This window comes from Crocodylus siamensis, chromosome 1 (genome assembly GCF_052110815.1).
Source record: "Crocodylus siamensis isolate JL-2025a chromosome 1, ASM5211081v1, whole genome shotgun sequence".
Classification (NCBI taxonomy): domain Eukaryota; kingdom Metazoa; phylum Chordata; order Crocodylia; family Crocodylidae; genus Crocodylus; species Crocodylus siamensis.
The window spans coordinates 73,317,553-73,327,412 of NC_143395.1; the positions used below are offsets into that span (position 1 = coordinate 73,317,553).

Sequence of the window (9,860 nt, forward strand, 5' to 3'; positions counted from 1 at the left end):
CAGTACTATCTTACAATGGAGTAATTAAGGGTGACAAAATGTATGTGTAGACAGTGATGGGGCTGGCTGGGGCACGGAGATGCGCTTTAGTGCATGGCTCCACACTTTAGCAGTCTTATGCTGCAGCCAGTAGGGGTGTGCAAAGCAGGCAATATTCAATTCGGATTTGGCCCGATTTAGGGGCCAGAGATTCGATTCGTTGATTTGGATCACTGTCCTGATTCAAATTTGGCTGAATCTGAAGATTCAGTTCTGATTCAGAGAATCAGTGATTTGGCCATAGACTCAGTTTTATATGTTTTTTCGACATACCTCAAGGTACCAGGCATGGCTTATGAACACTGAGATGGTGGGGCAGATGGAGTGTCCCATGGGAGTGTGTGTGGGGGGGGTCCCCTCTGCGCTTGGAGGTGGACCCCCCCCTCTGCTCCCTCCGGCTCAGTGATTGGCTGCGGGGGGACTCTAGGTGCCATCCCAGACACACGAGGCACCAGTCACTGAGCCAGGAGTGGTGGGGAGGGGATCCCCCACACGCTCAGTGGCAGACCTAGAAGCAGACCGGAAGTACTTCTGGTTCACTTCCAGGCCCACTGCTGAGCACACAGGACCCCTCTGTGGGGGGACACTCCATCTGTCCCACCATCTGAGCATTCACAAGCCATGCCTGGTACCTCGCGGCATGTAGAAAACACATCTAAAGCTGAGTCTGTGGCCAAATTGTAGAATCTCTCCGAATAGATTCGGAGGTTTCCAATTCTGTTTGGGAAGTTTAATAAGTCTCCTGATTCGATTTGGATTTGGAAATTTGGCTGCCGAATTGGGCTGAATCTCCTCTGAATTGAATCAGTGACCGAAGCTTTGCACAGCCCTACTACCCAGTCCCTCTACTACCTGACGCAGCCACCTGGAGCCCGAGGCTGATACCAGAAGCAGCTAACTCTAGCTCAAACTGCTCCAGAGTTTATTGTGTTGCATTAATTCCATATGTAGATGCACCTAGACTGTTTCTAGTTGGACACCTCAAATTAATGAGCAGACAGAGGTAGTTAGTCATGTTAGTCTGAAATCAGACAGAAGGCAGGGTAGATTTGTACCTTACAGACTAACAAAAATCAGAGATGCTTTTGTAAGCAGGAGTTTACTTCATCAGATCTAAGGTAGTTAGTCTCTATCTAGCCTTTACCTCCAAATTAAGACATCTAAACTCAGAAGATACTTTTTCAGCATGTTACTTTTGACCTAAGTCTGTGAGAATATTTGAATTACAACCTAATGACTGTGTACCTGAAGAGGTTTGCATAATGAAAAGTACAGAACATGTGTATGGGATATGATTCATGAAGCTTCATTTCCTCTATAATTCAGGAGGTTTAATTGTACCTGAATGTATTCATTGTCATTAATATAATTGTTCAATTTTTAATGTATACCAGTTGTGGAATTGATTTAAAAAGAAAAAAACAAAAGAAAAAGAAAAACAACCCTCTTACTGTAAAGATAGGTCAAGCCGCAAGAGATAGAGTAAGAAACAGAGAGAGAGAGTAACTATTATGTAATGGAAAACAGCCGACTAATAATTCTTAATTTGATGCACAGGGATTTAGTCATACAACTTTCATTAATACTAATGGAGGTGAATGGCCAAAGCCCTGCACATCTAATGGAGAAGGAACCTCTAAATGCTCACTTTGCAGGTCAGATCTGTGTATTTATATTTAGCAATGCTGGTCTGTGTGGGGAATTCTTTATTAACATTTTTCACTTGTCTAATTGAACTTGACACATTAGTATTTATTCAACTGAAAGCATAAAACCTGTAACAGGTTTTTTAAAAAAGAACTTTCACTGAGTTTAGACCATTTTATTTCTCTGCACCTCCATTTTTCTCCTTTCTAGCAGAATAAATCTTATTGCAAGAAGTGTAGAGACTGTCTTCTGCAAGGTTCACAGCTAATTATGAAATGCCCTGAAAGATTGCTAAAGAAAGCTTTCTTACATCGCTAAAAATAGTATTTTTTTTCCTTTTTAATTTAATACCTTTCTTGGCCATCCAGTATCTGTGACATCCAAAGCTGAATGAATACAGGAGCTGATGAGATCTTGAAAGGTAATGGTTTAAATCAATATCATCGAAATGGAGTAATAACAGTTGTTAGCTTGGATGATTCAGCAGCTAGAGAAATCTACTAGAATCCTGCCCTAGCATTTGGTTTTGTGAAGACCTTGGCTCCTGTAAGTTGAGTCAAGGTGTGTTCCACTGAAGGAAGAATGTCTTTGTATTTGTTCAGCTGTCTGAGGTCAACACATATCCTAATCTTACCACTGAATTTGGCACAACCACCATCCCTGGACACAAAGAAGCAGGTTTCTCAATCTTTGTGATTCCTTCCATTTGTGCTTGTTCTTCTTTTACTTTGTCCGTTAGTGGAAAGGGCACTCATCTTGCTGTAGTTAATACATATAGAACTGTATCAGCTTTTAGGCATATCTTATATTCATCTAACATTTTTCCAAGACCTGAAGGGATGGATGAGTATTTGGTTCTGTAGTACTGTGCCAAGGATTTTTGATTCACTATTTCATACAAGTTGTAGTGTCTGTAGAGCTGGTAAGATGAGCAAAGGCACAGCAAGATTAAAGATCATATAGACTTTCTCTGCCTCGGTGTTATTTTTGCATCGAAGGATCCAAGTACCTTAAGGGTAATGTCACCTGGTTAATGTCACCCATGATGGCTGTAATAAGTATCAGGTATACATGCATACCTTGGAGATATTGCGGGTTCGGTTCCAGACCACCGCGAATATCACAATAAAGCGAGTCACATGAATTTTTTGGTTTCCCAGTGCATATAAAAATTATGTTTACACTATACTGTAGTCTATTAAGTCTGCAATAGCATTATGTCTAAAAAAACAATGTACATACCTTAATTAAAAAATACTTTATTGCTAAAAAATGCAAAGTGAGTAAATGCTGTTGGAAAAATGGCGCCGATAGACTTGCTAGATGCAGGGTTGCCACAAACCTTCAATTTGTAAAAAACGCAATATCTGCGAAGCGCAATAAAGCGAAGCGCAATAAAATGAGGTATGCCTGTATCTGAAACTGATGGTCCTGCATCTATTTTAAATGGAATTGACTGTCCCATGAGCTCTATTTCTCTCATCTAGAATCCTGAATCTGATGTAGACTCTGTAAGCTCTTGGAATAACACAGTAAAATCCCCTGAGCCCTGTTCTGTGACTTCATGGACTCCTGGAGTTGATCAACAAAATAAAGCATAGTGACCTTTCTTTTAACATCACTGACATATCTCTTCCTTAGCAGGACACTTGGCATAGCCATGTCCAGGGACTGTAGCACTGTTCCCCTTTCCCACCTGGTTGTTGCTATGGGTGCTGGTGGGACCCTTCCCTTTGTTCATTGCGTACGTCAATTCTATTTATTTTTGGTTGTAGTTTCTTGACAGTGTGCATTGCATCCATACACGCTGATGTCTGATAGGGCTTGGAATTACTTCTGATTACCCTTTGTTGTTGCTTAAGTAACTCTGATTGGCAGGTTTCTATGACAACCTTCTGGAGTGTTAAATCAGGGTCCAACTATAGTCTTTGTAAGAGTTCTTCATCATGAAGACCCACAACTAAGTGGGCCCTAATTAGTTCTTGAGATCCCCATACTGGCAAGATTCAATCAATGTATGCAGAGATGTGAACAAAGGTGTCCACTGGTTCTGAAGGCTCCTGTTTACGGAGACTGAACCTAGTTTGCTCATAAATAACATTTCCTTTGCTCAAAAACATTTCTTTTGCCTCAGTTAGTGTCTCTACTACATCAGGATATTGCTTTTTATCTGCATTTTTAAGAGCCAGTGACATCAGAATTTTATCAGCTTGATCCCCTATTGAGTAGATAAGTGTACTTACTTGATAAGGTTCAGACTTTTTGTCCAAACCTGACATTCCCCTGAAGTGGTAAAAACTTCTGATCCATCTATGCCACATTCCAGGAGATTAGAAATCAAACTGATTTGGTGGTGTAACATTAACTGCCTGCATTGTCTCTGTAGCCAGCCTCTGCCCTGAGCTGGAGTCAACTGCTGCTGAAGCTTGGTTTGTCATTTGGGAATCACCCAATTGCTGACTGGTGTTTGTGTTCCTGCTGGTGGCAGGATTCAGCTACTCCTAACACCATGTGCTATCCCATAGTTCAGGAAAAGGCAAGCAGACTTCTTGCTCTCCAAAGGGTTTTCTGGCAACAACTAACACATTCACAAAGATGGCTGACAACTTCCTGTTGAAGTCATCATGTCAGCCCTCAAGAAAGGAGTTAATCCTTATTACTACACTACAGGCACTACTTTACATAGACTTGCTAGTTGAGTATTTAGGTTCCAACTGAATTCACAATAAAATTCATGAGAAGCCTAATATTGATTTCAGTGAAAGCTGAATTTAATTCTCAAAGAGCTAGGTGCTGTAGTGATAGAAGGTAAAATCTTTTTGTGTTCCTGTGCTGATCGTCAGTTCTTAGGACCTCCAATAAATTAGTGAATTATATGTTTTCCTCCCTTATATAATTATCTGCAAAGTTTGCTTGAGAACTTTTTTTTCCTATTTTGTATGGACCTAAAGTTATATGGCAAGAGAGGGACAACTAAACATCAACAATAAAACAAATAGCAAGCTCTGCCTGAAAGTTTGCAGTAGGGTTGGAATGTTGTAACCATGATGGTCCAGGAAATGTCTGAGAGGTAAGGATTTTTTGTGATATCTTTTACTGGACTAACTGAATAACTGAGAGAGCTATTGGATAAGGTTTCAGGCATCAGGGCTGTCTTTTGGTTTATTAGATCCTAAAATAATATAGTTTCTTATCTATTTCAGCCAAAGCAACACTTATTTTAGGCCCTAGAGCCAAGGAAAGGCACTTGATACCTGAAACCCTCCCAACTATACAGATGGTCCAATAAAAGATATCACAAAAAGACCCTTGCCTGTAAGGTTTTCATTTTCCTCGCCTTTCTGCCAAAAATGATACATAATGAAATAGTGGTTTGAGGAATATCTGCCTTCCACAAATGCTGTCATGAGAAACTAAACAGAAACACTACCGGTTCTCACCTGGTATAATTCCATCAAAAAGGGTTATTTCAATGACTACCTTGACAACAGAAGGATACATCTACTGGCAGTCAATCTCAAGATGGTCTTGGCTGCCAGTATGGAACACAGGATGTAACGTGCAGAATTAATGAAACTGGAAAGTTGGATGTGTTTAGTGATGCTTCTGCTAACTCTAAAAGGCTGGAACTCCTTTTTCCAACCTTCTGAGCAGGCTCTTGGCCTTGAGAGTAAGGCACATATTGAAGTAGCTTCTACTCTATTAAGTAAAGAAGAAAATAAAATATTCCTTCCTTAAAACACTTTACGCTTAACTAGTTATTCCTGAATCCACTGGAAAAAAATTGACCAAAAACAATTTTCCAGAAGCTAGACAAACATAGAATAATCAGCCTCTAACTACTGAGAGACAGTGACATAACTGATCAGGATGAAATCCCCAACAAATCTTGCAGTAAACAATGCTAAGTATACTACAGTTAGCATGGAAAAATAATACAAAAAAAATCCAAAACTAATAGCTTCATATTAATGTGATAAGCAGTATACCAAAACAAACTGTCTGTACATTTTAACCAAAGATGTGTGAATAGCAAATCATTCTGTTCATTTATTATTCATTATGAATAGCAAATTATTCTAATAACATTCCCAATGCTATTAATATTCTAAAGATAGGTCTTTCAGGCAAAGGAATTGCAAAAGAAAGTGTGATCATTCATCCCAATATATTTTAATAAACTTTATTCAGAATAAGGGGAAAATAATTACAGTAAAACAAGTCTTAAAATTTGTCTTCAGTAGGTGACCATCTTCTCTAAAAGACTATCACAAATATCACTAAGGAATTAAGAAGTGTAACTTCACTGACATTAAATGGTCACTTCTTTAGCATCATCTAGTACAAAATAAAGTAGTAGGCAACTGTCAATCTTCTGGATCATGGTGTATGCGTAAGAGATCTAGTCAGGTGCCTGATGAAATTGCTTACATCATTTCCTGCAACCCTCGCACCAAACCTTTGACACATATGCTTAGGCAAGAGTATAGAGGTGTGGAGGCTACCTAAGCCCTACCATCCCACCTTTAGACCACTGAGGCAAAATCCAAAGTCCAGACTGAGTCCAGACATTCAGTGCCTTGATGGCTGTAGCTTCTGTCAGACAGAATCAGAAAAGAACTGCTGCTGATTGGCTAATGCCACAGTGAGGGCACATTTCTGTCAGGTTGATATCCCTTAACCTTTCTCCAAGTGAAGAATATCCACAAGGCAGTGGGGCCTAAGGTTTTTAGGCACCCTATACTCACCTTACTCGGGAAGTTGCAACATAGTGGTATTTTATAGGCGCTACCCTGCCTCGAGTAGCTCCATGACTGGCCTTCCAGTCGTCTTGAAAAGACTGCTAGATGTGCTTTAGGTTTCAGCACTCACTAGTATACACGCTGACATAGTAGAATCTGTACTTCAAATAGCTGTACATATTGCTTTAATTTTATTTTTAACTGAAGCACCAGACAGCAATTAAATCTAATGCACTTGACATTTTTATTTCCCTTCTGCCCAGGGTAAATTGGAACATAGACTTTTCATACATTAAAAGTCTGCTTTTAATCAGTGTTAGTATTTCCGGTGTTTTATAAAAATTGAAAGTATTTAAATATCGGTGTCTTAAGTATTTTATAAACAAAATATCATTGGGGATTTCATAAACCTGTGGCTTTAGGGAACGTACAACATTCAAAGCATCAGACAGCCCCCTCCTTCTTCCCTTTTCTTCTCTTCCCTTTCCCTCCCTTCCTTTCCTCCCACCTCCCACCACCAAACAAAGCCCACCCTAAACAGAAATTTCTGTGACTCAATGAGAAGTTGTATGGCCTTAGGAAGATCAACAAAAACTTTGATATTACCAGTCTCACTTAGCTGGCAGGCACTCCAATACTACAGTGATGGGTGGCAATATAAAACCTTAGATGATGAATGGGATTCCTTACAGCTTTTCAAGCAAAATTTTCAAACACCTTTATTGTAATGGCTGCAATGACATCCTGAGCAATGAGTACCATGAACTAATCATGCATTATGTATAAAGAATTTTTTTTATCAATTTTGAGTCTGCCACCTTTTAATTTCATAGTCCCTCCCACCATTATCCTGTCTTCACAAAGCTTTCATTTCACTCCAACACTAATAATATATTCATCCCTAAAGAGATCACAGTTGTTGTTGTCACACAATGGGCATATATATCTACACATCACCCTACGGTGACATTGTTACAGCACCATTCTTTAGTACTTCCTTTTGGAAGCACTAAAGCATGGCACTGTAACCACCCATACCGCACTATGCTCGCAGCACACAGTTAGTTTTTGCTACTATTTCACTGTAGCAGTGTGCTAAAATGGGGGAGTGCGCCACTATGGTGAAGTAGCTGTCACTCACATGTAGACTCATGTGATCACTACATTGCTGTAGCGCACTGTATGGTGACTTATTGCATCAGTGTGGCAATGTAGGGCGATGTGTAGATGTGGCCAATGTGTATTAAGTCATTGAGAAGCTAGTTAAATCCTTGGGTGGTTAGCTTACCTTAAACTCTGGTTCTTTGGTCAGGCTACAATAGGTACCTATGCAAAGTCTATTTGGGAGGAGGTATCAGGTGGGGTTCCCCAGGGTCTGTCCTGTGTCTGTTATTGTTTATAATCATCACTAATGATTTGGATGATGGGATTGAGTGCATGCTTAGCAAATTTATAGATAACCGCAAGTGGGGTAGTGTTGCAGATACTCAGGGAAGTAGGACTAAGATGCAGAATAACTTGGATAGACTGGAGAAATGGTCTGCAATCAATCAGAAGAGATTCAACAAGGACAAGTGCAAGTGCAAGGTCCTGCACTTGGGATGCAATATTTGCATGTACAAATACACACTGGAGAATTATTGGCTAAGTTGTGGTACTGCAGAGAAGGACCTGGGAGGTTACAGTAGACCACATGTGGAATATGAGCTAACAGTGCACTCTTGTTGCAGATAAAGCCAACAACATATTGCAGTGTATTAACAGGAATCTTGCAAATCAAGGGAGGTGATTTTTCCATTCTATTCAGCACTGATGAAGCCTCACCCAGAGTACTTTGGGCTTCCAGAAGGATGCAGACAATTGAAGAGTCCAGTGGATGGTGACAAAAATTATTAGCAGTCTGGGAAGTATAATTTATGTGGAAAGGTTGAAAAAATAGGGCTATTTAGTCTGGAGAAGAGATGACTGAGAAGAAATTTGATAAAAGTATTCAAATACCTGAAGGGAGATTATAAGGGTGATGCAGATAGACTTTTCTTAGTGGATATAGGAGACAGGACTAACTGCAACTGCAGAGGGGGAAATTTAGGTTGGGGATTAGGGGGGACTTTCTGACTCTGAGGATAGTTAAGCATTGGAACAGGCTCCCTAGAGAAGCTGTGGAATCTCCATCCTTGGAAGTTTTCAAGAACAGGTTAGACAGACACTTGGTAAGGATAGTTGAGTCAGGGGTGATACTGCCTTGAGCAGGGGACTGGACAAGATGGCCTTGTGAAGTCCCTTCTAGCCTTATTTTCCTATGATCCCAAGATATCTTTTCCATGTTAATCAACAGATAGACACTCATCAATTCCAATGGGAGCTAAATCATGCTGTAATTGTTCTGTGTTAAAGGACAATACAGTGTTGCTAATGAAGGCAATCATTATAGTGAAATACACTGGACTAAGAGGAAAATCATACTAGATAAGGTTTGGAATGGGCATGGTGGGAATGACTGCCTTTCTACTATTGAAGCTGAGCTGGTACATGATCAGTTAGAAAAGTTAGACATTTATAAGTCAGCAGGGCTGGATGAACTTCATCCGAGAGTGCTGAAGGAGCTGGCTGTATATATATGTATATATATAAATGTGTGTGTGTGTGTGTGTGTGTGTGTGTGTATATATACACACATACATACATATATACACACATATGAATATATATGCAGCTGATATATATATATATATATATAGTATCAGCTACATTGCTGATCAGTAGGTTCATATGGAAATTTGATGGGTCTTTTTCCCCCACCGAATAAACTTCATTTTTCTTGTCATCATATTGCTTAGCTAGTTCATTTTTGTCAGATAGTATCTCCATTGCTGTAATTGATCCAGAGACTGCTTTGGTATGTACTTTTTTATTGTGTTGATAAAACCATTCATTTCCTTTATTTTGACCTTGCATTCTCTTGCCAGGCCTGTTCAGGCTCTAGCTTCCTTTGTGTTATATTGACAGACTATATTAATTTTTGCAAAATTCTAATTACAGATTAGCCCTTCCTGTGTCACTGAAAATGAATGTGGTTGTGCTGGTTTTTACTGTTTTCTGAAATCTGCCATGAACAGTCCTATTATTCTTCACCCCCCTTTTAAAAAAGTTTTTCTAAGTGCCTTAATCACTTGTGCTGGAAATGTGTTGTATATTTACTTTACCCCATGTATATGGTCTCGCCATTTCTGTGTTGATTCATTGGCTAGGCACAACTTGATGTGGCTTAGTTGAAACTTATAGCTTTTTCTCTTGTTTTCTACACTACACTAATCTATTCTGACATACAGTTGATTTTTCTTTCATTGAAATGTTTTATAATATCAGATGCTTCTGGTATACATCAGGAATAAATATCAAGATCAATTTATGCCCAGCAAGACAACAGGAATG

The 9,860-nt window shown here is 39.5% G+C and overlaps 1 long non-coding RNA gene across 1 annotated transcript in view; it reads right to left on the reverse strand.

The window, feature by feature from the left end:
- Nucleotides 1-6,511, reverse strand: part of LOC149872931 (uncharacterized) — a 29,823-nt gene extending 23,312 nt beyond the window's left edge. Inside the window, exon 1 of the long non-coding RNA XR_016439821.1 lies at nt 6,435-6,511. This is a non-coding gene — a long non-coding RNA (uncharacterized LOC149872931). The remainder of the gene's footprint in view (nt 1-6,434) is intronic.
- Between the last annotated feature and the right edge of the window lie 3,349 nt (nt 6,512-9,860).